Below are 25,503 nucleotides of genomic sequence, written 5' to 3' on the forward strand. Positions count from 1 at the left end.
TTCTGGCATGGGCTCTAGAGACAGCTCCTGGATTTTAGTGTCCAATTTTCTACTTACATGTTGTGAGACACAGTAGCAAATGTAAGGAACCATGTTTGCTCATTCTGCTTGCCAGAAGAATTTCACAAAGGCTCTGACTCAGTGATGGAGGGCAGCCCTCTGGAAGAATGCCCTGGAGACTGTAAGCAGGATGCCCAGGTTACCACATCTCTTGATGGAATCATTGCATTTTTTTTTTTTTAAGATGAGGTCAATGATCCTAGCCTAGCCCTTGGCTCTTCCTGTATATAAGATAAATTCTGAGGGATTAGTGACTATGCCTCTGTAATCAGTAACAAGATGTACTCTCACACCCAAACTTTGATGGCGCTTTGCTCTAACGTAACTTGTGAGCGTGTTTAATGTAACTTATGAGCAGATGCAGAACTGCCACCCCCTGATACAGGGGCTGAAATACTGCTTGGGAATCTCTCTGAAAGATTCTCCTGGGTTACAGTCTTCAGTAAGACTGAATAAAACTAAATTTTCTTTTTTAAAAGTCTGATTTTTTTCCTTTAGTTGACAATCCATTTGAAGTTTGTACTATTCTGTGCCTCTTAGTTATGCCATAGACATGGATTATGAGGGTTTTTTCAGTTAATTTTTTTTTCTTTTAGCAATACTCATGTAGCCTCATCTCTTCATTATTTTTAAAGTTTTATGGAGGTTATGTGGAGGCATTTGGATTTAGGTGGTTACCATGTTTTTTAGGGGAAGCTATAGTTCTCTTCTGTTTTCTTGAGCATATTAGTGAAAGATATTTTAAAGTCTGGATCTGATAACTTTAACACCTGTGTTTCCTATAGGTCTGTTTCTTTTATTTTTTCCTTCTTATAGATTTGTCTCCTGGTATGCCTAGTAATTGTCAGTTGAATGTCAGATACTAATTTTTTCCAAAGAGGGTTTATTTTTGTTTCTGGCAGGTAGGTAGAATAGAGACAGTTTAACAATATAGTCAGAGATTGAGATGATACATAGTTGGGTTTCATTCTACAGATACACTTCTGGTTTATTGCAAGCAGTTCCCAAACTTCAAGTTTTTTTCCCCCTAGTCTGTGATACTGCTAACAGCTCTACTTAGCTTCCCAGCCTCTTGAGAATTGGCAAATGACTTGGGAAAGTTCATGCTGAAAGTTGAGGTTACTTCCCTGTACTTCTCTTTGGTTCAAGATTTTGGACCCTTGAGTCTTGGCTGCATTAGTAGCTCTCTCATGCCTGCATATAGATGTTTTCTGTATTTTACCTAGTTTTTCTAGTTATTCTTATTGGAAGGGGCAGTCCGTTGTAAACTAATCTTCCATAACCTTTCCAGTGAGTTTTTATTTTCAATTAGTGTATATTTAATTTGTTCAAATGTCTTTCCAACCTTCTAGATCATTTATTTTTAATTTTCTTTCTGTGGAGGTATTTTCCCAGTGTAAAAAATAATTTTAAATGTATTAGCATGGTTATTTTATAATCTACATTTGATAATCCTAATAAATGAAATCCTTGCAGGTTTATTTTGGCTGGTTCTTTTTCATGGTGCCATGTTTTCTTGTTTACTGTATTTAATAGTTTGTTCTACCAGATGACATTCATGTCTGCTACAGTCTGGCACCCAGGAACACTATCACTTGGGCACCACTTTGTGTTTATTTATTTGGGGGGCGGTACTTATTTTTGTGATGTGAATTTAGATTGTATCTCTGAGTGCCCATTTGCGGTTACGAGTTCTTGTGGTTTTTTGTTTTCCCCTGCTTTGCTTATCATCAAGGCAACTTTTCTTTTAGTCCCCTAGGTCCAGACTTCTCATCACCTTTACGTTGAGGGGATAACTCTTTGATGTCTTAGCTTCCTGGGAGGAGAGTCTCCTGTTAGACTCTTAGGTGGTGGTTATTTTTAAATTTTTATTTTATTTATTTATTTAATTTTTGGGGGAGGATAGTGTCCTGTTAGACTTTTAGGTGGCGTTTATTTTTTAATTTTTATTTTATTTATTTATTTATTTAATTTTTTGAGATGAAGTCTCACTGTGTCGCCCAGGCTGGAGTGCAGTGCTGCCATCTCGGCTCACTGCAGCTTCTGCCTCCCATGTTCAAGCAATTCTCCTGTCTCAGCCTCCCAATTATCTGGGATTACAGGCACCCACCACCACACTTGGCTAATTTTTGTATTTTTAGTAGAGACGAGGTTTCACCATGTTGGCCAGGCTGGTCTTGAACTCCTGACCTCAGATGATCCGCCCACCTCAGCTTCCCAAAGTGCTAGGATTACAGGCGTGAGCCACCATGCCTGGCCCTATTTTTGTTTTCTGTTCTTCATTTGAAATAAGATCTGTAAGTCTAAAGATCTTGTCAGAATGGCTGACCAAATATCCTCCGGGCAAAGACAGATTCAGCACTCCTTACCATCTCTGAGTTTGCACTTTCACTTCAATTTTGGATTGGTAGTTTCTTCTCAACTCTTGGATCCTGTCAAGATGTTTTTGTATTTTGCCTTGCATTTTTAGTTGTTGTCAGTTATGAAATTGGTACAAATGCTTTGGTTTTCTACATTGCCTGAAACAGAACTTTCTGTTGTATTACATAATTTGGAGAGCCATTCATAACACCTTTCTTTTTCACTTACCATTTTCTTTCTACTACACACACATACCTACCTTTAAAAGGAGACAAATTCTACTTTTTAAACTTTGCTTTTAGAGAGAAGGTTTTGAAATGCATCTAGTGTTTTCCCTAAAGTTGAGTTTTACTTTTGATTCAGAATTCTTTACTATTTGTAACATTTTTCAGTTCTACGAAGCCCTGAAATCATTTTCAGAAGGCAGAGATTTAGGCTACAATCAATTTATTTGGGATATTTCTGTAATTAGAATAATTTATTTGTATTTAAGTCGCATTTCTTTTAGTAGTGAACAATAAGTAAAGGTGTAACAAGAAAAGCAGGGGTACTCACCTTCTATTTTTTATTGCACTGCTTAGTTTCCCATTTCCTGAGTGATTAGAATTTGGTAAATTGGTGGCATTTTTTTGTCAGTTTGTATATTCATGGGATTACTTCTTCTAAATAATTTCCGAATTTACTTTATATCTTTTAAGGTGTGAATACCTCAAAGACAAGGACTTGTTTTGAGATTACTTTAAAATAGTTTCCTTTTATGAAAGATTACCTAATCAATATTAGGTGACAGAGATGTTTTATGTTAGAATAATATAGAACTTTAATGTTCCTTTAGTATTTAGTTTTGTAAATGAATACGAAAAGTGATCATCTTATAATATGTTTTTAAATTCACTTTCTTCTTTCCTCAGAAAGTAGAAAAGGTACTAAAACCGTTATTTCTTTCCTAATCTTCATGAATAATTTCTTACTGGCCCTGGGTGAGAGGCTGTTTTCAAGGCCATCTTATGGTATCCACAAAGGTAGAGTTTAGATCTTGCAGTTTAGGCCTCTGTGAAAGTGCTTCTAAATTACCGAAGTGAAGAGAGCTTACACTTAATCTTTGGATAATTTCAGTTGTGGACTTTCGAATGAATCAGCTAGGGGGAAAAATGTTCCTTATTAGAAGCATAAAACCTACTGACTCTATCTTGGCCAGTGTTCGCTTTTTTCCAGTAAGCTGTCTGCTATACAGAGGTGTATAACCCTAATGGCTTGTTGTATGCCATTAAAAGGTATTGTACACTCATAAAAGAATGACATTTTGATCAATGCTGTTAAAAGAATTACTGTCTTGACACAGAAAAGCTTTCCTGCTGCAAGTTTAAAAATATGCCTTTAAAAGCTTTTTATTGAATACCTTTGCATCCCTCAGAAATGTGCCATTTTGGCATGAGGTTATTCTGAAGTATTCCACATTGTAACTTAAATGCAAAACCCCCTATTTACCTTTAGAAATAGCAGAGGTATTTCCCTACCAAATAGAGCTTAAAGACTTGGTAGCATCTTAAACCACTGTTGGTGATCTGAAAATAGAATTTTTTAAAAAGAGAAAGCTGAAAACTATTCTTTTTTATTTTGTGAGTTATTGATTTTTTCGTGCTGTTTTGTTTAAACTTTGTGGTTTAATTTCCCTTTGGATTTAAGAATTATGCCTTTCCACCCAGTTCAGAGATAGATTTTTTCTAGTCATCTGGGAATTTGTTGTCTTAAATGGTGACATGCTGGATGTGGTACTGTTTCTTTTTCTTTTATTATATTTTTGATTAGGAGTTGATGAAAACCACGTCATAATAGACACATTCTTTCATGTTTCTTCTATACACAGCTGGTCTTTTACAAATTTTCTCATCTATCATTGCTGTTGTTTTAGCTTTTTTCATACTTTGTAAGCCTTCTACTGTTACCTAACTTCTGACTTTTTATCTTTTGTGAAACTGAGCATTTTAAAATTCAGTATCTTGAAAACCATTTCTTACATGTGTCACTACAAAGTGATTATTTACTAGATAGATAATATTGTACTTTTTGAATCTGATTTTAATCCCACTCTAATGAACTTTTCACACATTTCAGGGTATGGACATATTTTAGGATAGATTAGCATTGATTTTATTTAGCATGTTGGCTTTATCAGTCTGGTCTACTTTTACTTATGAAGCAGGTATTTTTTGTGTTGCTGGTGATGGTGGTTGTGTTTTTATTATTAGTACCCATTAAGTGTCAGATGATTTATATATATTGATAACACTAAAACATGTTACAGTTATGTGCCATGTTCTCTGCTAAAATACTTCCTATGGCTCAGAGAAATCATAAAACTTGATCAAACAATGAGTAAGTTGTGGAGTTGGGATTCAAACAGATAGTCTGACTCTCAACAGTTGTGCTCTTCTAACTCATTTTTTAATCTTATGTAATTGTTCTAGGTAGTATTATCCCCTTTTTAACAAATAAGGGACCTGAAGCTCAGAGTTCATACTTTGCCCATTGATACACAGTAAAGGAATGGCAGAGCTGGCATTTGAAACAAGCCTGTTTGACTTCAAAGGGTATCTTCTACTATGTTGTACTCATTTTTCCTTCAGCCTTCTCGTTACACGCCCTTCTCTTAATTATTTTTTGTTGTATTCAAACATGGCTTTTATTAGGAATATTAGAATAAGAATTTGCCTCATGATTTTTGTTTAATGATTTGAAGAGTAGCATACTGAAAAGATAATTGGACTAAGTGTCAGGAGAGTTGGATACTTTTATTGTCTCTGATTCTGGCCATATGACATTGGACAAATCACCTCTGAGAGGTCTTATTTATAAAATGAGGGTTTTGGACTAGGTGATTTTAAAGGTTTCTGCAAACTCTAAAATCCAATTTGACTATATTTTGATTTAATGTTTACACGTATTATTTTAGTATGGATAAAATTTTGTCACCTGTAATTCAGGCCATTAAATGCTATTTTTTATTAATGTTAGGGGACAAGAAGCTCTCTACTTGCACTATTACATCTAACGTTGAAATTCAATAATGGGAAGAAATTCCACATCAAGAAGTAATTTTATTACAAGGATGCTCTTTCCCTCCCTCTCCCCGTACCCCTCCCCCGGCTCTTCCTCTTCTTCCCTCCTTCCCTTTCCTTCCTTCCTTCCTTCCTTCCTTCCTTCCTTCCTTCCTTCCTTCCTTCCTTTCTTCTTTCTGAGAGTCTCACCCTGTCACTCAGGCTGGGGTGCAGTGGCAAGATCATGGCTTACCAGTTTGATCCAACTACCTCAGCCTCTCAAGTAGCTAGGACTACAGGTGTGCACCACCATGCCTGGTTCATTTTACAGTTTTTTGTAGAGAGGTGGTCTTGCTGTGTTGCTCATACTGGTCTTTAACTCCTGGCCTCAAGCGATCCTCCCGCCTCAGCTTCCCAGCCTGCCTGCTAGGATTACAGACATGAGCCACCGTGCCCAGCCAACACTCTGTCTTTTAAACTACTCAAAAGTCTCATAGTTTTTACAGTCAGAATAACTCTGGAAGTCTGAAAATTATAAAAGGAGAAAACCATTTTTAAAAGAAAACATTTCCACCAAAGAATACAGGAATAGGCAACTGCCACCTTCAAAGTACTTGTAAGTTTTTATCTGTACAGCAATACTATTAGCAATAGTAATAATATTTATTGGGAATTAATTTTATGCTACTGTATTGTACTAAGCATTTTATGTACATTGTGTCATTCAATACTCATGAAAACACTGAGGTAGGTACTATTATCCCCATTTTACATACTGGTAAATAGAAAATTAATGAGGCTAAGTAATTTATCTCAAGGTTACATTCTTGATAAGTGGTAAGCTGAGAATACCTCAGAGATTTTCCTCATATTTACAAATGGAATAATTGTCACAGGTTCCTCTGATAACACTTAGTGAGGTGAATATGATTTAAACATGAGACTTCAGGAAGGAGTGCATCTGATGACTTGTCCAAAATGGCAGTTTGTAAGTTCTCAGATTTGATCACTGCCAGTTACATATATTAATGATATGGTCATAAATAATAGCTTTTGGAAAATTTTACACCACCACATGTTTTCTGAAGAGTGAGTAAATGCATTTTAAGTTTTAGAAAAGCATTCCTTTTTTATTTTATTTTATTTTATTTTTTTGAGACTGAGTCTGGCTCTGTCGCCCAGGCTGGAGTGCAGTGGTGCCATCTTGGCTCACTGCAAGCTCCGCCTCCTGGGTTCGCGCTATTCTCCTGTCTCAGCCTCCCGAGTAGCTGGGACTGCAGGCGCCTGCCACCATGCCCAGCTAATTTTTTGTATGTTTAGTGGAGATGGCGTTTCTCCATGTTAGCCAGGATGGTCTCGATCTTCTGACCTCGTGATCCGCCTGCCTCAGCCTCCCAAAGTGCAGGGATTACAGGCGTGAGCCCCTGCGCCCGGCCTAGAAAAACATTCTTTAGAGTTGGGGATGTGAATGGGTAAGGGAGAGAGTGTGTGTGTGTGTGTTTGTGTGTGTGTGCACATACACATGTTCATGCATCAGTTGGTAGCTGTAGATTAGGGTGACTATCTCAGTTTGCCCAGGCTTGAATTTCTGGATCATGGAACTTTCAGTGCTAAAACTAGGAAAGTTCTGAGTAAACCAGCACAAGTATGTATGCATATATACGCTGATACATGTATATATGTGGGCGTGTGTATGTATGTATAATAGTGGGCTATGGGAAGTCAGATCTTGCAGAGAGTAAAACTGCTCTGAATTCATTGCCTAGACTGATGCTTGTCTGTTTTATTAACAGACAGCTTTAGTCTCCTGTGTTTTCCCCATTTCAGATAACCTTTTCTTGTCTTCTAAGAAATTAATTTCTTTGTTGGAATCATTGCAAGTAAACTTGATAGCAGGAATGCTGTTATTGAGGCAGCTTACACAGTGATTTGCTAAGTATAGCCTCCTCCTAAAAGGTGAAGCAGAAGTCATTTTATCGATCGCTACTAGGAACCTGTTGAACTACCTGATTTTTACCCCTTCTTCTGAAGCCCACTATTTCTATTTCTCTTTATACCTTAGCATTTAGTTGGAAGCATTTTCTAACATGTATTTTCACATCATGTTTTTATTTTTTTTTATTTTTTTGCTATTTGCTTCTTTCTACCATAGAATTGGAACTGTTTAAAAACTATTTTTAGGCTAAGCCACATGAAATTATCAAGATTTGGCTGTTTTTGACCCATAGAAATGGAATTTTATATGATTCAACTAATAGTTAATTCAACTTTCGGTTATTTAGAAATATTAGTCTACTAATTTAAATTTATGTGTGGAGTATTCCATTGAAACCCTGGTTAATGTTAGAGGAGAACTAAGGTGAACTTTGGGCTAATAACTCCATGCTGCCTATTTGCTAAAAAATATTTTTTAAAAGATATAGCTTGTGGGAACACTGAGCATTGCACAGTCATTAATATTAGTCACTTAAAATTTATCTTAGTCAAATGTTAAGACTAAATTTAATCATTTTTCTTAGAATTTTGACCTACTATGTTAATTTTAAGCTAGAGTAGGTTATATATATGTTCATTTTTGATTCATGTTTGTGAATGCTCCTTTCATGGAATCAGAAGTAAAATTGTTGCCGTATTGCTAATAAAAACAAATACCAACCAACAAGATAACTTCGTGTCTTTTGGATGTTCAGTTGGAGTCAGGGTTTGCCTTTTTGGATAATTTAGGCTCCTAGAACCTAAAGTAGTTAAATGAGTGACTACAAGGAGTGACTATGATTTTTTTTTTTAAAGAAATGTAGCCGCTGTGTACGGTGGCTCAGGCCTGTAATCCCAGCACTTTGGGAGGCCGAGGCGGGCAGATCACCTGAGGTCGGGAGTTCGAGACCAGCCTGACCAACATGGAGAAACCCATCTCTACTAAAAATACAAAATTAGCCGGGCGTGGTGATGCATGCCTATAATCCCAGCTTTCCAGGAGGCTGAGGCGGGAGAATCATTTGAACCCAGGAGGCAGAGATTGCGGTGAGCTGAGATCGCACCATTGCACTCCAGCCTGGGCAACAAGAGCGAAACTCCATCTCAAAAAAAAAAAAAAAAAGAAAGAAAAAGAAATGTAGCCAGTTACTATTTGTTTCAGCCTTATATGCTATCATAATTTTGAGATTCTTGTGGTATGTAAAAAATTGCACATGTGAATATGTGATAATAAAAATACTTTTTTTTTTCTCTTGCGCCATTAATTCCGTGTAGTACAACACTTGGCCTATAAAAATGAAAGGATTTCTTTATGGCCCCTAGTTGTGTATGCAGTAGACTAAGCAGATGCTGAGAATTTTGACTTAATACAACGACTCAACCTTATAGAAATAGTAACCTATCATGGAATTTTGGGTAGTTGCTGGGCGTGGTGACTCACGCCTGTAATCCCAGCACTTTGGGTGGCTGAGGCAGGAGGATCACTTGAGGAGTTTTAGACCAGCCTGGCCAACATGTGAAACCCCATCTCTATTAAAAATAAAAAATTGGCTGCGTGTGGTGGCACACGCCTGTAATCCCAGCTACTTGGGAAGCTAAGGCAGGAAAATCGCTTGAACCCGGGAGGCGGAAGTTGCAGTGAGCCGAGATAGCGCCACTGCACTCCAGCCTGGGCGACAGAGCGAGATTCTGCACCGCCCCCACCGCCCCCCGCCCAAAAAAAAAAGAATTTTGGGTAACTAACTGTAGCTTTAAGACTTTCGTATCTCTTAAACTCTAAAAGTGACCTTGGAGAAAGATGTATATTTTAACAGTGCATTGAAAAATTGGAGTTGATTCTTTTTTCTATCATGATCTTTCTTATATACTTTTGGCAAGTGTATATGTCTCTTGTTCTGCCTCTGTCATCAGTATCAAACATTTTGACTGTTCTTTATTATTGAAGTATTATACTCAGTCTTATGTATTTTTCACAAACTACTTTGTGACTATGATATGCATGAGTTGTGGTTTGGTAGATCTTTTCAGGAACAAATCATTATCAGGGCTATTTAAAAAATACTTTCTTGGCTGGGCCTGGTGGCTCACACTTGTAATCGCAGCACTTTGGGAGTCCAAGGCAGGAGGATTGATTGAGCCCAGGAATTCAAGACCAGCCAGATCCTGTTTCTGCAAAGAATATTCAAGAAAATTAGCCAGGCGTGGTAGCACACACCTATAGTCCTTGCTACTCAGGCAGGAGGATTGCTTGAGTCCAGGGATTTGAGGCTGCAGTGAGCTACGATTTTAAATTGCATTCCAGCTGGGTGACAGAATAAGACCTTGTCTCTAAACACACACACGCACGCACATACACAAACCCAAAAAACCTCTCCTAAGTCATTGGAATATTATTAGAAACTCCATTACGAAATAATAGACCTAAATGTAGTGAAACATGTTCCATTGCTCTAGTATGTCTAACTGGAATCTATCCTTAAACAGTTTAGCTTGGAAAGCTGAAAAACAAGTGTGAAACTTGATCAAATGGGAATCTGAACTATAGCTTTTCTTGGAGACTAAGTTCTTGGGGCAGTTGACTAGAGGACATGATGTTTCTTGATCACAAAGCTTTTTTGATGACAAAGATTCACATATTGTAAGTGTACAGTTTGATGAATTTTTATAACCTAAAGATACCTATGTAACTAGCACCTTGATCAAGAAACAAAACGTAACTGCTACTCTTCCTCTTAGTCCTTGCATCTAAACTAAACATCGGGCTCTATCCACCTAGCTAAATTTTAGTTGAGTATTATGTAATTTAGATTTAAAAACTATGTGACGAGCAAGACTACTTAGTATTTATGCAAAATATCCAGGTAGTTATATTATTTTCATCTTTGGCATACTAACTATGGCATACTACTATTCAATTTAATTCTACAGAATTTTAAATGTCTAGTATTTCATTAATTGGCTTTGTGATTGCTGAAAAAAGACCTAGACTGTTTTCTGAGTGCTATCCTGATTTTTCTGATTAACTACATTGCTTGTACAGTGACTGACATTCAAAGCTGATTTGACTGGCTCCTTAAGTTTCTCTGTTTTGAGCTTCTGGGATTACAAAACTCAATCATATGCAGATAATTTGCCATTCATACTGACAGTTCTGCCAGGTCAGATGGTGCAATTATCGTGCATGCTGCCAAGATCATTGTTATTGCTAGGTGTTTGGTTTTCTTCTTTTCACCCCTTCTTCTTGAAATCCAGGTGGAAGCTGTGCTCTCTGAAGGTGTAAAGCTAGAACATCAATCTGACACTTCCACTTGGCTTTAGCTTCTCTGTTGAGTTTCCATCCATGTGTGGTGAGCTGTTCAAGTCACAGCCCCAAACTCAGTGTTTTTCAGTAATGTTTTGTCAGAGAAAGGTCTGTCCTTTTTTGGTGAGATTGAAATGAGTGATGCGCTTTCGACACTATTGGCAAGTGGCTTTCACGGTCCATGGCAGATCTAATGAGTTACACCTGCTTGCTTGTAAAATTCAGCGTTCAGTGGTCTGAAAGGATCCCTGGAATATGGGCTTTAGTGCCTGCATGCGTTAAAACAACAACGGCAACAGTAACAACACAAACTTATAAATATACTATAAATTGCTTTGTAAGCTATTTTGTAACCTAACATTCAAAGGTTTTTAGTTTCAACTGCAATAATTAGTTTTTGCAGAAACCTGGTAAAATCAATATTATGAACTATTTGACAAAACTAGTTTTGCATCAGACAATGAATTTATGGTATGTTTGTTCTACAAAGTCAGTTGTATATTCATATTTAAGAGTAATGAAATTATATAAAACTGCTTTCTACAGTGTCGATTATGTACACTAATCTTTTCTGGGGCCGTCACCTTCTTTCTGCCTATACAACTAGGCATACCATGAAATGGGAATAAATTGTTATGCATGAAAGTATATAACAGAGTATGCTAGATTTCTGCTTCAGTAGACCATCTAGTGTATAAGCACAGTTTTACCCAAGGATCAGGGTTGCAACTTCACTTATTTCTGTTATTCCAATATGGAGAGTGATCTCTTATATTTATAATTCTCATGTAGAAAAGTAACTAGACTATTTTGTCTGAATTCGTGTGAGGTAAGTGTTCCATCTCAAAGTCGAAGGAAACCCTGTTTATGGTATCTTATTAATCTAATTAAACTGCTTTACTATATCAGTTTTAAGAAAGTTTTCTCTTGAAATGGCTTGATTATTCAGGGAGACATTTGGGGGTTATATAGGTGATTATTTTTATATCAACTATAAGAATGGCTCAAGCAAAACATTTCCCGACATTTGTAAGCAAAACTGCCTACCTTTGAAAGCCGATTTTTGCCTTCCTATGAAAAAAGGGGGCTGTCATTGCCCTTGGGAAAGAAGATGTAGGTACAAAGAAGTGCAAACAGAAGTCATTCAATAGCATTGCACAGATTAGTGAATTCACTATTGAGCTTTCTAATAGTTATTGCTATAAAATAGAGCAAATGGAGCTTGTCTACTAACATGTGAAGTTTCCTCATTGCAAGTAGATACCAGTTCTTTGACTTTAATGTGAGAATCTAGATTCAAGAAGGCATGAATCTGATACAGCTCTTGTGGTGCGTGGACTGATTTAGGACATATAGAGAATCTGCAAACAATGCAGAACAAGGGTAAAAAAAATGAGGCTCTAAAACAGGATCAGGATGGGAATGTTTTCCTTATTTATGCTTTTTCTCTAGTAAGGACCTTGGAAGTTAACATCAGAATGACATTCTATATTTATAATTGGAATATGTTTGTTGTATATTAGTTGATGAGTAAAGTAAGAAACAAAAGGAGTGGAAAACTGTGACTTTTCCAAGAACGGAATGTGTAAAAAGTTAAGGTAGATAGAAAAACAAGGAGGACAGTAGTAGACATTAAGGGATCTTCACTAAGATCATAAATTGCATAAACCCCCTTGTTTTTCTCAGGTACCTCTTCTCATTGTCATCTTTGTGACCCAATTTCTTCTTTTTTTTTTATTTTGAGATGGAGTCTCACTCTGTCGCCCAGACTGGAGTGCAGTGGCGCGATCTCAGCTCACTGCAACCTCCGCCTCCCAGGTTCAAGTTATTCTCCTGCCTCAGCCTCCGAGTGTCTGGGATTACAGGCGCGTGCCACCACGCCCAGCTAATTTTTTGTATTTTTATTAGAGATGGGGTTTCACCGTGTTAGCCAGGATGATCTCGATCTACTGACCTCATGATCCACCTGCCTCTGCCTGCCAAAGTGCTGGGATTACAGTTGTGAACCACTGTGCCTGGCCGTGACCCAATTTCTTTTACAAATTTTCATTGAGATGTAATTCACATACCATACAATTCACCCATTTAAAACATATAATGCAGTGATTTTTTTTGTCTGTTCACAGAGTTGTGCAATCATCACCACAATCAATTTTTTTAAAAATGTATTACCCCAAAAAGAAACCCTAAACTCATTAGCAGTCACTCTTTATTCTCCCCAAAATGCTCCAGCTCTAGGCGACCACTAATCCATATGATCCAAGTTTTAAAAGTTGTTGATTTGAAATTCCCTGCTGTCTTCCAAGGACATTCTACTTCAAACCATTTGATTGATTACACAGGCACAATCAGAAAACTGACTACTCTCTTTGTTGAGACCAGTCTTGTAAATCAAAGGGAGTGACACATAGCTGCATTCTTAGATATATATAATTATATATAGCTTCTTAAACATGCTCTTCAAAAGGTTGTTTTTTATCATAGATACAGACTTGTTAAATATGCCCCCTCCCTCATCCCTGACTCCGATCCTTAACTTAAAGATTCTGAATATTGATTGTCTGAGTCTTATAGTTTTTGGACTAAAAGATTCTGACTCATTCTGACAGTACTCACAAGACACTAATGTATAACTCAGAAAACAAATTATTCAATATAATATAAAATGTATTTGCCCAGGGGATTAAACACTATATCCTCTAAACAGCACATTCCCTTCCTTTAAGTAAGCCATAGGGTAAGCCAAAATATTATCAGTAAATTGTCCTGTACATGTGGAACCAGAACAGGGGGCTAGTTATATGGTTCAAACAGTGAAAGGTTCTACTCTCTTACAATCAGACCGTGATAGGCAGAATAATGACCCCTCTAACAACCTTCGTGGCCTAATCCCCATAATCTGATTATATAGCAAGAAGAATTTTGTAGATGTGATTTAGTCAGGGATCTTTAGATGGGGAGATTATGATGGGTTATCTGGGTAGGCCTAATCTAATCACATGGGTCCTTACAATTAGAGAACCTTTTTGTGATGAAAACGAGATGAAACTATGGAAGAACCAGAGAAGCATCAGCCTGAGAAGGACTCAACTGATTATTGCTGGCTTTGAAGACAGGAAGGAGCCATGAGCCAGGGAATGCTGGTGACCTCTGGAAGCTGGAAAAGGGAAGGAAGTAGATTGTCCTCTAGCCCCTTCAGAAAGGAATGCAGCACTGTGACACCTTGATCTCAGTTCAGTGAGACTGACTCCTTTCAGACTTCTGAGACAAAACACTGTAAGATAATAAATGTATGTTGTTTTAAGTCACTAAATTTGTGTAAATTTGTTACAGCAGCAGTAGAAAACGGATGAACACACCTAGATTTCTTCCCGCGTGAATCCAGTTGGTGAGTCTCAGGCAAGCACAGCCTCTTAGAACAGTGCGTGAGTGAGCCTTTCCTATGTTTGCTTCGGTGGCTGTCTTTTCTCTATGTCTCAGGTGCCTTTCCCAAAGCCCTTTCTTAAGTAACTTATTTGTTAAAACACATTTAATAAAAACACAGACTTAAGAGTTGGATGGATCTAGGTTTGAATTCTGGCTCTGCCATTTTACTAGCTGGATATCTTTAGACAGGTGACTTAATATTCTAAGCCTTGTTTTTTTTCATGGGCAAAATGGGACTAATACCTACATTTCAAGGTTTCTTTGAGGATAAAGTGAGATTATATATGTAAAGTAGCACAATGCCTTATGTATAGTGAGCACCTAATAAATGATAATTGTTGTTATCCCTTAAAGGCTAAAAGTGGAGTTTGCCGATGGCATGCATTCTAACTCTTGATCAGATATAAATATATTAAGAAATATTGGTACAGCTATTGTGTTTAGGGGAATATTCTACAGAATTCTCTTCATAACCCTCTGGCTGCTGACATTGAGCCTTCTTACCCAAAGGCTTATTTTTTGAAGCTTTAATGAGTAGGTTAAAACTACCTTTGGTTTATGGTGCAATATGTAACACCTTTTAATACTCCCTTTCTTCTAAGAGCTAATGTGCAAGAGAATACGTTAAGGAAAACCTGTAATTCTGTTTCTACAATTAAAAAATTCCTAATAACTGGAATTTTTCTTCAATTTTTAAAATCCTTAATGCCCAGCAAACAGCAGACACATAATAGGCAACAACGAATGTTTATGGAACTGAACTAAACTAAGTTCTAAGCAGTTATTCTTTCACAACCTGTTTTGAATTCATCCCTTTTGTTACTCTTAGTTTTCTTGCCTAGCTTATTGCAGCAGCTTTTGAACTGCTGTTCTTTCTGTACCTTGTCTTTTCCTTCCTTGATATGGTTTAGCTGTGTCCCCACCCAGATCTCATTTTGAATTCCCATGGGTTGTGGGAGGGACCCAGTGGGAGGTGGTTGAATCATGGGGACTGGCCTTTCTTGTGCTGTTCTCGTGATGGCGAATGAGTCTCACAAGATCTGATAGTTTTAAAAAATAGTTTCCCTGCACAATCTCTCTTCTCTTGTCTGCCACCATGTGAGACATGCCTTTTACCTTCCGCCATTGTTGTAAGGCCTTCCCAGTCATGTGGAAATGTAAGTCCATTAAACCTTTCTTTTGTAAATTGCTCATTCTCGGGTATGTCTTCATTGGCAGTGTGCAAATGGACTAACACACTCTTTGATTGATCTTCCACAGTGCCACCCACCTAGGCAAAGACTACTGTACATTATGTCCTCTCCTATTTACTCCTCTTTGTATCTGTTCCATTGCATATTGCATAATAGCCTTATTGTTTAACCCACTGCTTCCCAACTTTTTATGGCATGATACACTTAGACAATGATGATATTTGTGTGGCACACTGGGGTAGCAGGACAACAACCTTATGGCTAGAGGTTTGGACCTCAAGGGCTGACGAGATCACTATCTCAGTACACCTGACACCCAATTTAGGCACACTAATATGCCTTGGCATGCCCATTGGGAAGGTCTGTTTAGCATTTAAAACTAATTGTGATGGGAATTCATTCTGTCTTTTACATAGATATTTAATGAGCACCTATTGTGTGCCTTATAAGTTCTAGGGGAAGGGAATTAAGAGGACTAAGGAATTAAGAGGTTCTATAGGAACCCTCACTTCCAGGCAGACAGATGTATAATGGCCTCCAAATAGGCCTTCTGTACTCCTCTCCTACCTTTGCTCCTGTCTTTGTTCTGAATAACCTGCACTTCCTTCATCATCATCTGCTACAGTTAAAATATGGTAGTTTTATATGTTGTATTCTTTTTCATTTCATTATACCACTAACATTTAGTTTATTGCCCTCTATAAAGCATTGTTTCTTGTTCTTATTTCATTACTTTCTATCTTGAATTTATCATTTTTTCCCTTATGTACCTGTTGTTCCTATCATGTTTATTACTACTTACCAAAGTATTTACCCTGCTTCTTCTCCTAACAACTTTATCACATAAATTCTGAGAAATATTTAATACTTATACAATAAATATAAAATAATATTCATTGTGCAGATATATTATCAGGTAATAACAAATGTCTTTTGAACTCATACTTGGACCAGGTATTATTTAAATAGCTTTACATATATTTTGTGTATATAATCTTCATAATAGCCCTGTGATTCTAAAGTATTATATTTCCATCTCACAAACTGAGGCATAGATAAGTAACTTGCCAAAAGTTATATAGCTATTAAGTATCAGTGCCATGATTGAAATGTAATCAGTTAGTACAAGCAATCTTGATATATCAGCTCATGCTGATAACCATTCTGTTACACTGTACTGTGACAAAATAATTTATATATGGGTGAGCAGACCAGGAGGTATTAATACTTAATACTATACATTCCCTCTAAGCTGAGATAGGCTATTTTATACGAGTGAAAGAAGTTGTAGTCCTAAGAAACATACGATCTAGAGGGCATGATAATACACAATCAACAAATGCTCAGTATTATAAAAATCAAAAGATAGTGAGAATATTATTTGTGGATCATCTACTATATGAGCCAAGAAGTGAACTGGGTATTTCACATGTATTATCTCATCGAAGCCTTGCAATAACACTCTTGAGTAGTTACTTTTATTTCTATTTTATACATGAGCAAAAATTATCTCAAATAGATTAAGTAACTTGCCCAAGAGTTACTAAGCTAGGAAATGGCAGAGCCAAAGTTAGAACTTCGTCATGTCTCTCCTGTTTTCTATTCATTGTGCCTCTCTGACAATAGGATGTCCTTACAAAAGGGCAGGGCAAGTAAAGCAAGCTATTGCTAGAATGTAGTTAGAGCTGTGCTTAATTTGGGAAAATAGTTTTGTGACAATGTTAATTTGCCCTTCAAATTAGTGTTTGAGGAAGGAGCATAGCCAGTATTCTGAAATAAACCCGGTAAAAGCAATGTTCATTGTTGCTAAACATTACCTGGTGATCATGGCCTTCTCTTTGTGCTTCAGCTGTATCTTCTACAACATATATGTGGTTAATAGGCATCTATTTATAGCCAAAGATGTTTTATGATGTTAGGCATAGTGTTTGGACTCTGGAAGTACTACATAAATAACTATTTTTTAGTTCCTAGTCTGAACACTGACATTTGCCTTCACCATGTTTTATCTTTATAGCATCACACTTTTGCTTTGCTTTCTCTCTCTTATTCTTCTGACACTGACAAAGAGATTTGTTCATAGAGAACTGACTCTGAAGGTGACAACTCTTGGTTGTATCTCAGTGGCTTAGGCTCCACATGCAGTTTCTTCTCTGTCTTTAATTAAACTTATTTTTTTCAGTGTTGTAGCTGGGAGCACTGTGTTGACACAACTCACTCTTGTAAAGAACAGATTAAAATGTCAGTGTTCTAATGTTCTCATCTGTGGGAAAAAGAAAATATTTGGGGTATTTTATTTATAACTTTTAAAAGACTCCTTGGTGGAGAAAGATTACTTGCAAGATGGAAAACCATTTGACAGTTAAAGGGACAGAACTCTCTAATATTAATCTAACAAAAAACAGAGAAAAATATGAAAGCTTACTAAGACTATTTCCTATGGATTTAGAACACATCCTTCTCTCCATTCCTTCTTAATTTTCACTTCATTATGTCTTTTAATTCCCTAGTGTTTTGCTTAATCCTTCCAGATGCTGTGCATGCAGAGTATTGACAGTTTCCGCAAAGGCAGTTAGTCAGTTATTACAGTAAACACATATATCATGCAGAAGAGGACTACTAGTCAAGGGAAATGGAGTTGGTATATTGAGCCTTTAATCTTCAAATCATAAGTCTGAATGTATCTATTTTTACAATGAGTCATTAACATATGTTAGCTGTTTGTTGGTAAATAGGCCAACAAATTCAACATGCCACAGTTTGAGACCCTTTTTTGACTATAAGGCGTTCACAGGGTATAAACCACATAATTTAGCACTGCGTGCCATGCAAATTTTAGAAGTCATAGTAAAGAGATGAGCTTGCTGCAGATTGATAAGGCAGAGACTTAATAATAGACACTAAGACTTTAAGGGCATTTACAATGTATTTGGAGTGTTTGTACATGTCTATATTCATTGATTGTCTAATCCTCACAACCCTATGAGTAGATAAGATTATCTCCATTTTACAGATGAGAAAACTGAGGCCTATAAATGTAAAGGAGTTTGTCCAAGGCAACCCAAAAAGTGGAGAAGTAGGACTTGAATCCAGGGAACCTGGTTCTGTAACCTATTCTATTAGACAGTTTCTGAAAGTTTGTTAACTTTTGGTGCTGTATAGTTGGGAGCTTTTACTCTCTGGTGGTATTGTTAACCAACATGTTAATATTGGGTAGATGAAGAAGATAAACATTAAAATAACAAGGAAATTTCTTTATGTTCATATATTAATAGTAGGTGGTGACCAGGCAAAATGCCTAGTCTTCTTTGAGTATATCTTAATTAGTAAAGGAATTATGAATTGTTCTCACTTGCCCATATAAAGGCAAAAGGCAGCTTTCTAGAAAGGCACACATTAGTATTTCAAGTGCCCACTCCAAACTCCTGGTTTTGGAAGTTAGCTGCCCTCTAGCAGAGCGTCTGCCTTTTAGACCTTATTTAGAGATTTGCCTGGTTTGAGTTGTCCCTTGGGTTAACAGCTGTGGAATCTGAGTTTCTTTGGCATTGCTCCCTTTTGTGTAAATTACAGATGTTCTCTAATGCCCTTTTGGACTGCTTTTGGAAAAAGAGGAAAGAGAAGAACCTTTTTTCTCTTTAAAGGGATCTATCTTAGATTCTGAGTAGGAGGAAATACATTTACTGAGTTTTTCCCCTTTACGTTTCTCTTCAATCTTTAAATGTACTTTTTGCAGCCCTGGTGCTATGGGATCAATTTGTTGGCAAGCGTTATTCAAACATGAGCAGAATTTGTGTCCTCTTTAGATTAAAGCACTAAAGCCAACAATAACAATTTTCATGTGGGAACCCGTGCTTGATATCCAAGTCAGGCTATAGTTGGTGGTCTGTAATTTACTCTAGAATGAAAATATGCATTTGAGGGGAGAGAGGGTCTTTTCCTAGGTTTTTGTTTATTTGGCTTCAGTTTTAGGCTTTTTGTGACTTTTTAAAAACCTACTGTTTTTAAATAGAAGTTGTTCTAGAGGTGTTTTTTTGCCTTTTGATTTGGGAGGTTTAAGGTTGAGTACTGGAAATGAGACATATAATAAAGTTCTTTAAAATACTAACATTTATGTTATGATATAACTTATAAATAAGCAAACAAATCTCAAGAATGTAACTCAATGAATTTTTGCATATATGTAATTCAGTTCTTTCTTCTTCACTTCCGTTTTGATTAACTTTTACTCTTTTTTTTTTTTTTTTTTTTTTTTTGAGACAGGGTCTCGCTCTGTCGCCCAGACTGGAGTGCAGTGGCGTGATCTCAGCTCATTGCAAGCTTCGCCTCCTGGGTTCATGCCATCCTTCTGCCTCAGCCTCCTGAGTAGCTGGGACTACAGGTGCTTGCCACCACACCTGGCTAATTTTTTGTATTTTTAGTAGAGACCATGTTAGCCAGGATGGTCTCGATCTCCTGACCTCGTGATCCGCCCACCTTGGCCTCCCAAAGTGCTGGGATTACAGGCATTAGCCACCGTGCCCGGCCCCAACTTTTACTCTTTTAACCCCTGTTGCTGGAGAGAAATATTACATTATGGTGATGACTGCTACTTAGTTTATACTTTTGGATTTCAACCTCATTTGGACCCCAATACTGTGTGGCAGTTATTTCAAACCTTTTTCACTAGCTCCAGGACTTCTTTCTTTCATTCATTCTTTTTATTTTTATTTTTTTATTTTTTTTTGAGACAAGGTCTCACTTTTCACCCAGGCTGGAGTGCAGTGGCTTGATCATGGCTCACTGCTGCCTCAACCTTCCTGGCTCAGGTGATTTTCCTACCCTCAGCTTCCCAAGTAGCTGGGACTACAGGTGTATGCCACAATGCCTGGCTAATTTTTCTTTCTTTCTTTCTTTCTTTCTTTTTTTTTTTTTTGAGACAGAGTTTCGCTCTTGTTGTCTAAGCTGGAGTGCAATGGCGTGATCTCAGCTCACCACAAACTCTGCCTCCCGGGTTCAAGCGATTCTCCTGCCTTAGCTGCCCGAGTAGATGGGATTACAGGCCTGCACCACCACACCCATACCCGACTACTTTTGTATTTTTAGTAGAGATGGGTTTCTCCATGTTGGTCAGGCTGGTCTTGAACTCCCAACCTCAGGTGACCCACCCACCTTGGCCTTCCAAAGTGCTGGGATTACAGGTGTGAGCCACTGTGCCCAGCTTTTTTTTTTTTTTTTTTTTTTTTTTTAGAGAGATAGTGTTTTGCCATATTGCCTAGGCTGATATTGAACTCCTGGATTCAAATAGTCCACCTGCCTCAGCCTCCCAAAATGCTGGGATTGCATGGGATTACAGATATGTGCCACCACACCCAGCCTCCAGTGCTTCTTTCTTACTATTTTCCTGTTAGCTTTTACAAGATGGCTTACCTCTTACTTCACCAAGAAAGTAGGGGCAATCTGGAGGGAACTCCCTTTGCTCCTGCTAGGCACCCTTATCGCTCCTCAATATTTAGAAATGTTACCCATAACTATCCTTCTTTTCCTGTCTCCTGTTAAAGCTTCGCTTTCATCCCCTTCTGTCTTCTCAGTGACTGACATTATCTGTTGATCACTTTTCCCCATTAGCCTCTGTATTGATTTATTCTTCTCAGGATATATGCGTGATTGAGACTTCTCAGTTAAAAAATAAAAACAAAATAATGCAAAATTTGCCTTTGACTCTGAGCCACCATTACTATCCCCAGCATTCTCCTTCACCTCAAAGTCAAGCTTCCTAACTCTCACTACTTTCACTTCCTCATCTCTCACTGGCTCTTGCTCAGCTATAGGTCGAATTCCCCCCACCCCCAACCTTTCTCCACTGAAACTGCTTTTGCAAAAATCACGTGACTTTTCCCAAATCCAGTATATACTTTTTTGTCCTTCCTAACTTCCTCCTTGATATTATTCCTGTGATTTTTCTTTCTTCCTTTGCAATCCTCAGAATTGTTTTGTGAGTTCCAATTACTTTGCCTATCTCTTATATGTAGGAATTTTCCAGAATTTTGTCTTTCTCTGGCTTTACTTCTATCTTATGCTTCTTGTAAGCAATCTGGTCCACATACACAAGGTTTTAGTTACTGCTTGTTCCTCCTATATCACGATGCTTACTAACTCTATTCTGAAACTCCCTTTTGATCTCCAACTTCATAGAACCAGCTTTCATCTGACAATTTTGTGTTTAGATGTGTTGTAGGCATATAGGAAAAACTGACATCATTATCTTTCCTCAGCATGTCCCTTTTCCAAAACTAATCTGTTTCCCTTGTATTCTCTGTCCTGGTTGGTGACACCTTCTTTGCCAGGCACTAAACTCTGGAGGGGGTACAGAGCTACAAAGACATTATGAAATAAAGTCCTTACCCCCAATCGTAGAGACTAATGGGGGAGACAGACACATGAACAGACAATTACACTACATTAGAATGTAGTAAATACAATGATAAAGGTATGCACTGTGTGTATTTGTAACACAAAAAAGGACATTAAACTCAAATTGTGGATTGAAGAAAAGTTTAGGAGAAGGTGATGCCCAAGTGGAGTCCTCAGAAATAGGATCCGTGATTCCTCCCTTTCCCCTTCTTTTTTCCTCCACTATTTGCTGCATCCCATTAATTCTTGACTCTTAATATCTTCCAAGTTTGTCCTGTCTTTTCCATCACATCTGTTACTGCTTTAGTTCAGGTATCCTGGGATTACTTAAGCAATTTCCTAATGCCTTTCCTTTCTCCATTCTCATGATTTTACCCCTAATCTATTATCCACATTGATATTACAGTAATCTTTATTTTATACAAAATTGTCTGATCGTGTCCTTCACAGGTTAAATCTCTAGCAGCTTTCAATTGTTTTAGAAATATTACTCTTCAGTTACATTTCTAACTGAAGCAGCCATTTCTGACTGGTCCCTTTGGGTGCTGGCCCTGCCTCTTGCCTCATCTCGTTGTTAGTGTTGTTGTTTTAAGGGCTTTATTGAGATAAAATTCCTATGCCATACACCATTCATTTAAAGGGCACAACTCATGGCTGGCGCAGTGGCCCACACCTATAATCCCAGCACTTTGGGAGGCTGTGGTGGGTGGATCACTTGAGCCCAGGAGTTTAAGACCAGCCTGGGCAACATGGCAAAATCTTATCTCTACAAAAAATACAAAAATTAGCCAGGTGTGGTGATGTGCACCTATAGTTCCAGCTACTTAGGAGGCTGAGATAGGAGGATCGCTTGAGCCAAGGTGGTCGAGGCTACAGTGAGTGAAGATTGTGCTACGGCACTCTAGCCTGGGTAACAGAGCAAGACTCTGTCTCAAAAAATTTTTTAAAGTGCACAATTCAATGGTTTTTTAATATATTCACAGAATTGTCTAGCCATCACCAGAATCTACTTTAGAATACTTCCATCACCACAGGAAGAAGCCTCACCAACCATATCCATTAGCAGTCACTCCCCATGTCACCCCACCTCACCACTAGGCAACTAGTAATCTACTTTTTATTTCTATAGATTTGCCTATTCTGGGCATTTCATATGAATAGAATCATACAACATGTAGTCTTCACTTAGCATAAAGTTTTCAAGATTCATCCATGTTGTAGCACGTATTAGTACTTCCTTTTAATTGCTGCATAATATTTCATTCTATGGATGTATTACATTTTATTTATCCATTCAGTGCATTTGAATGGTTTCTACCTTTTGGCTATTATGAATAATGCTACTGTGAAATTCATCTGAAAGTTTTTGTGTACATGTATGGTTTTTTTTTTTTTCTCTTGGGTATAGACATAGGAGTAGAATTGCCAGGTTATGTGGTAACTCTATGTTTAACTTCTTGAAGAACTGCCAGACTTTTTTCCAAAGCAGGTGTACCATTTGACTTCCTCACCAGCAATGTATAATGGTTCCACTTACCCCACATCCTTGACAACACTTCTTTTTCTTTAACCTTTTTTTAATATAGGCCATACTAATGACCGTGAAGTAGTATATCATGGTGATTTTGATTTGATTTTCCCTGATGACTAAGCATATGGAGCTTTTCTTCTTTTTTTTTTTTTTTTGAGACGGAGTCTCTGTTGCCCAGGCTGGAGTGCAGTGGTGCAATCTCGGCTCACTGCAACCTCCACCTCTCCAGTTCAAGCAATTCTCCTGCCTCAGTCTCTGGAGTAGCTGGAATTACAGGCACCCGCCAGCCCCATCCGGCTAATTTTTGTATTTTTAGTAGAGACGGGGTTTTGCCGTGTTGGCCAGGCTGGTCTCGAATTCCTGACCGCAGGTGATCCGCAACCCCCCCACCCCGCCCCCCGCCCCTACAAAGTGCTGGGATTGCAGGCGTGAGCCACCGTGCCCGGCCTGAGCATTTTTTTTTTTAATGTGCGTGTTGGGCATTTGTATATCCTCTTCGAAGAAAAGAGTTTCGCTCTGTCACCCAGGCTGGAGTGTAGTGGCACACTCTCGGCTCATTACAACCTTCCTCTCCCGGGTCCAAGTGATTCTCCTGCCTCAGCCTCCCGAGTAGCTGGGATTACAGACACCCACCACCACGCCTGGCTAATTTTTGTAGTTTTCTAGTAGAGAAGGGGTTTCACCATGTTGACCAGGCTTGTCTCGAACTCCTGGTCTCAAGTAATCCACTGGCACCAGCCTCCCAAAGTGCTGGGATTACAGGTGTGAGCCACTGTGCCTGGCCAAAAATTCAGTTTTTGAAAAAAAACTGTCAAGTTATAGCAGTTCTTTATATATTCTATATACAGGTTTCTTATCAGATATATAATTTGCAAATATTTTTTCTCCATCTGTGAGGGTGTCTTTTCTTTTTCTTGGTAGTATCCTTTGAGGAATGAAGGTTTTTAATTTTGATGAATCCCATAATAGTATTCATTTCTTTTGTACTATGTGCTTTTGGTCTCACAGCTAAGAAACCATTGCCCAACTGATGGTTACAAATTTTACACCTATATTTTCTACTAAGAGTTTTATAGTTTCAGTTCCTTATATTTAGGTCTACAATCTATTTGGAGTTAATTTTTGTGTGCGGTGTGAGGAAGAAATCTAACTTCATTCTTCCGTAGGTAGATAACCCAGCTGCTCCAGGGCTACTTGTTGAAGATAATTTTCCCCCCATTGAATTATCTTGGCACTTTTGTTTATATATATATATATATATATATATATATATATATATATATCATAAATGTAAAGGATTATTTACAGTCTCTCAATTTTATTCACTTGATCTATATGTCTGTCCTTACACTAGTACCACTTTATTACTATATCCTTGTAAGTTTTGAAATTGGAAGGTGTGAATCCTTCGATTTTGTTGTTTCTCAGGATAGTTTTGGCTTTTCTGGGTTGCTTTCATTTCCCATATGAATTTTAGGAAAAGTTTCTAAATTTCTAGGAAAATGGTAGCTGGGATTTTTTTTTTTTTTTTTTGAGACGGAGTCTTGCTCTGTTGCCCAGGCTGGAGTGCAGTGGCATGATCTCGGCTCACTGCAAGCTCCGCCTCCTGGGTTCACGCCATTCTCCTGCCTCAGCCTCCTGAGTAGCTGGGACTACAGGCGCCCGCCACCACGCCTGGCTGATTTTCTGTATTTTTAGTAGATATGGGGTTTCACCATGTTAGCCAGGATGGTCTCGATCTCCTGACTTCGTGATCCACCCACCTCAGCCCCCCAAAGTGCTGGGATTACAGGTGTGAGCCATCACGCCTGGCAGAATAGCTGGGATTTTTATGCAGATTGAGTTAAATTCATAGATAAATTTGAAGAGCATTTTCATCTTAATATTAAGTGATCTAATCCACAAACATGAGATGCCTTTTCATTTATTTAGTTTTTCTTTGTTTTTTTTTTTTCCAACAATATTTTGTAGTTTTCTAGTATTTTTCTTTTTGGTTTTGAGACAAGGTCTTACTCTGTCACTTAGGCTGGAGTTCAGTGACACGTTCATGGTTCATTGCAACCTTGAACTCCCAGGCTCCAGCGATTCTCCCGCCTCGTCCTTCCAAATAGCTGTAAATACAGGCCCATGCCACCACATCCAGCTAATTAAAAAAAAAAAATTTTTAATTGTAGAGATAGGATCCCAGTATGTTGCCCAGGCTGGTCTTAAACTCCTGGACTGAAGCGA

At 37.9% G+C, this 25,503-nt stretch overlaps 1 protein-coding gene across 24 annotated transcripts in view; it reads left to right on the forward strand.

Annotated features, from left to right (window-relative positions):
* Positions 1-25,503, forward strand: part of LOC134808766 (uncharacterized) — a 418,516-nt gene that overhangs the window by 27,299 nt on the left and 365,714 nt on the right. For 6 of the 24 annotated variants that reach the window (XR_010152428.1, XR_010152435.1, XR_010152434.1 and 3 more), the window contains exon 2: positions 14,071-14,122. The exons of 17 other annotated variants lie outside the window; for them this stretch is intronic. The gene's annotated coding sequence lies outside the window, so the exon portion shown is untranslated. Of the gene's footprint in view, positions 1-14,067; positions 14,123-25,503 lie in introns of all 24 variants that reach the window. One more of the 24 variants, XM_063797378.1, reaches the window with a different exon arrangement.

This window comes from Pan troglodytes, chromosome 18 (genome assembly GCF_028858775.2).
Source record: "Pan troglodytes isolate AG18354 chromosome 18, NHGRI_mPanTro3-v2.0_pri, whole genome shotgun sequence".
In the NCBI taxonomy this organism is placed as follows: domain Eukaryota; kingdom Metazoa; phylum Chordata; class Mammalia; order Primates; family Hominidae; genus Pan; species Pan troglodytes.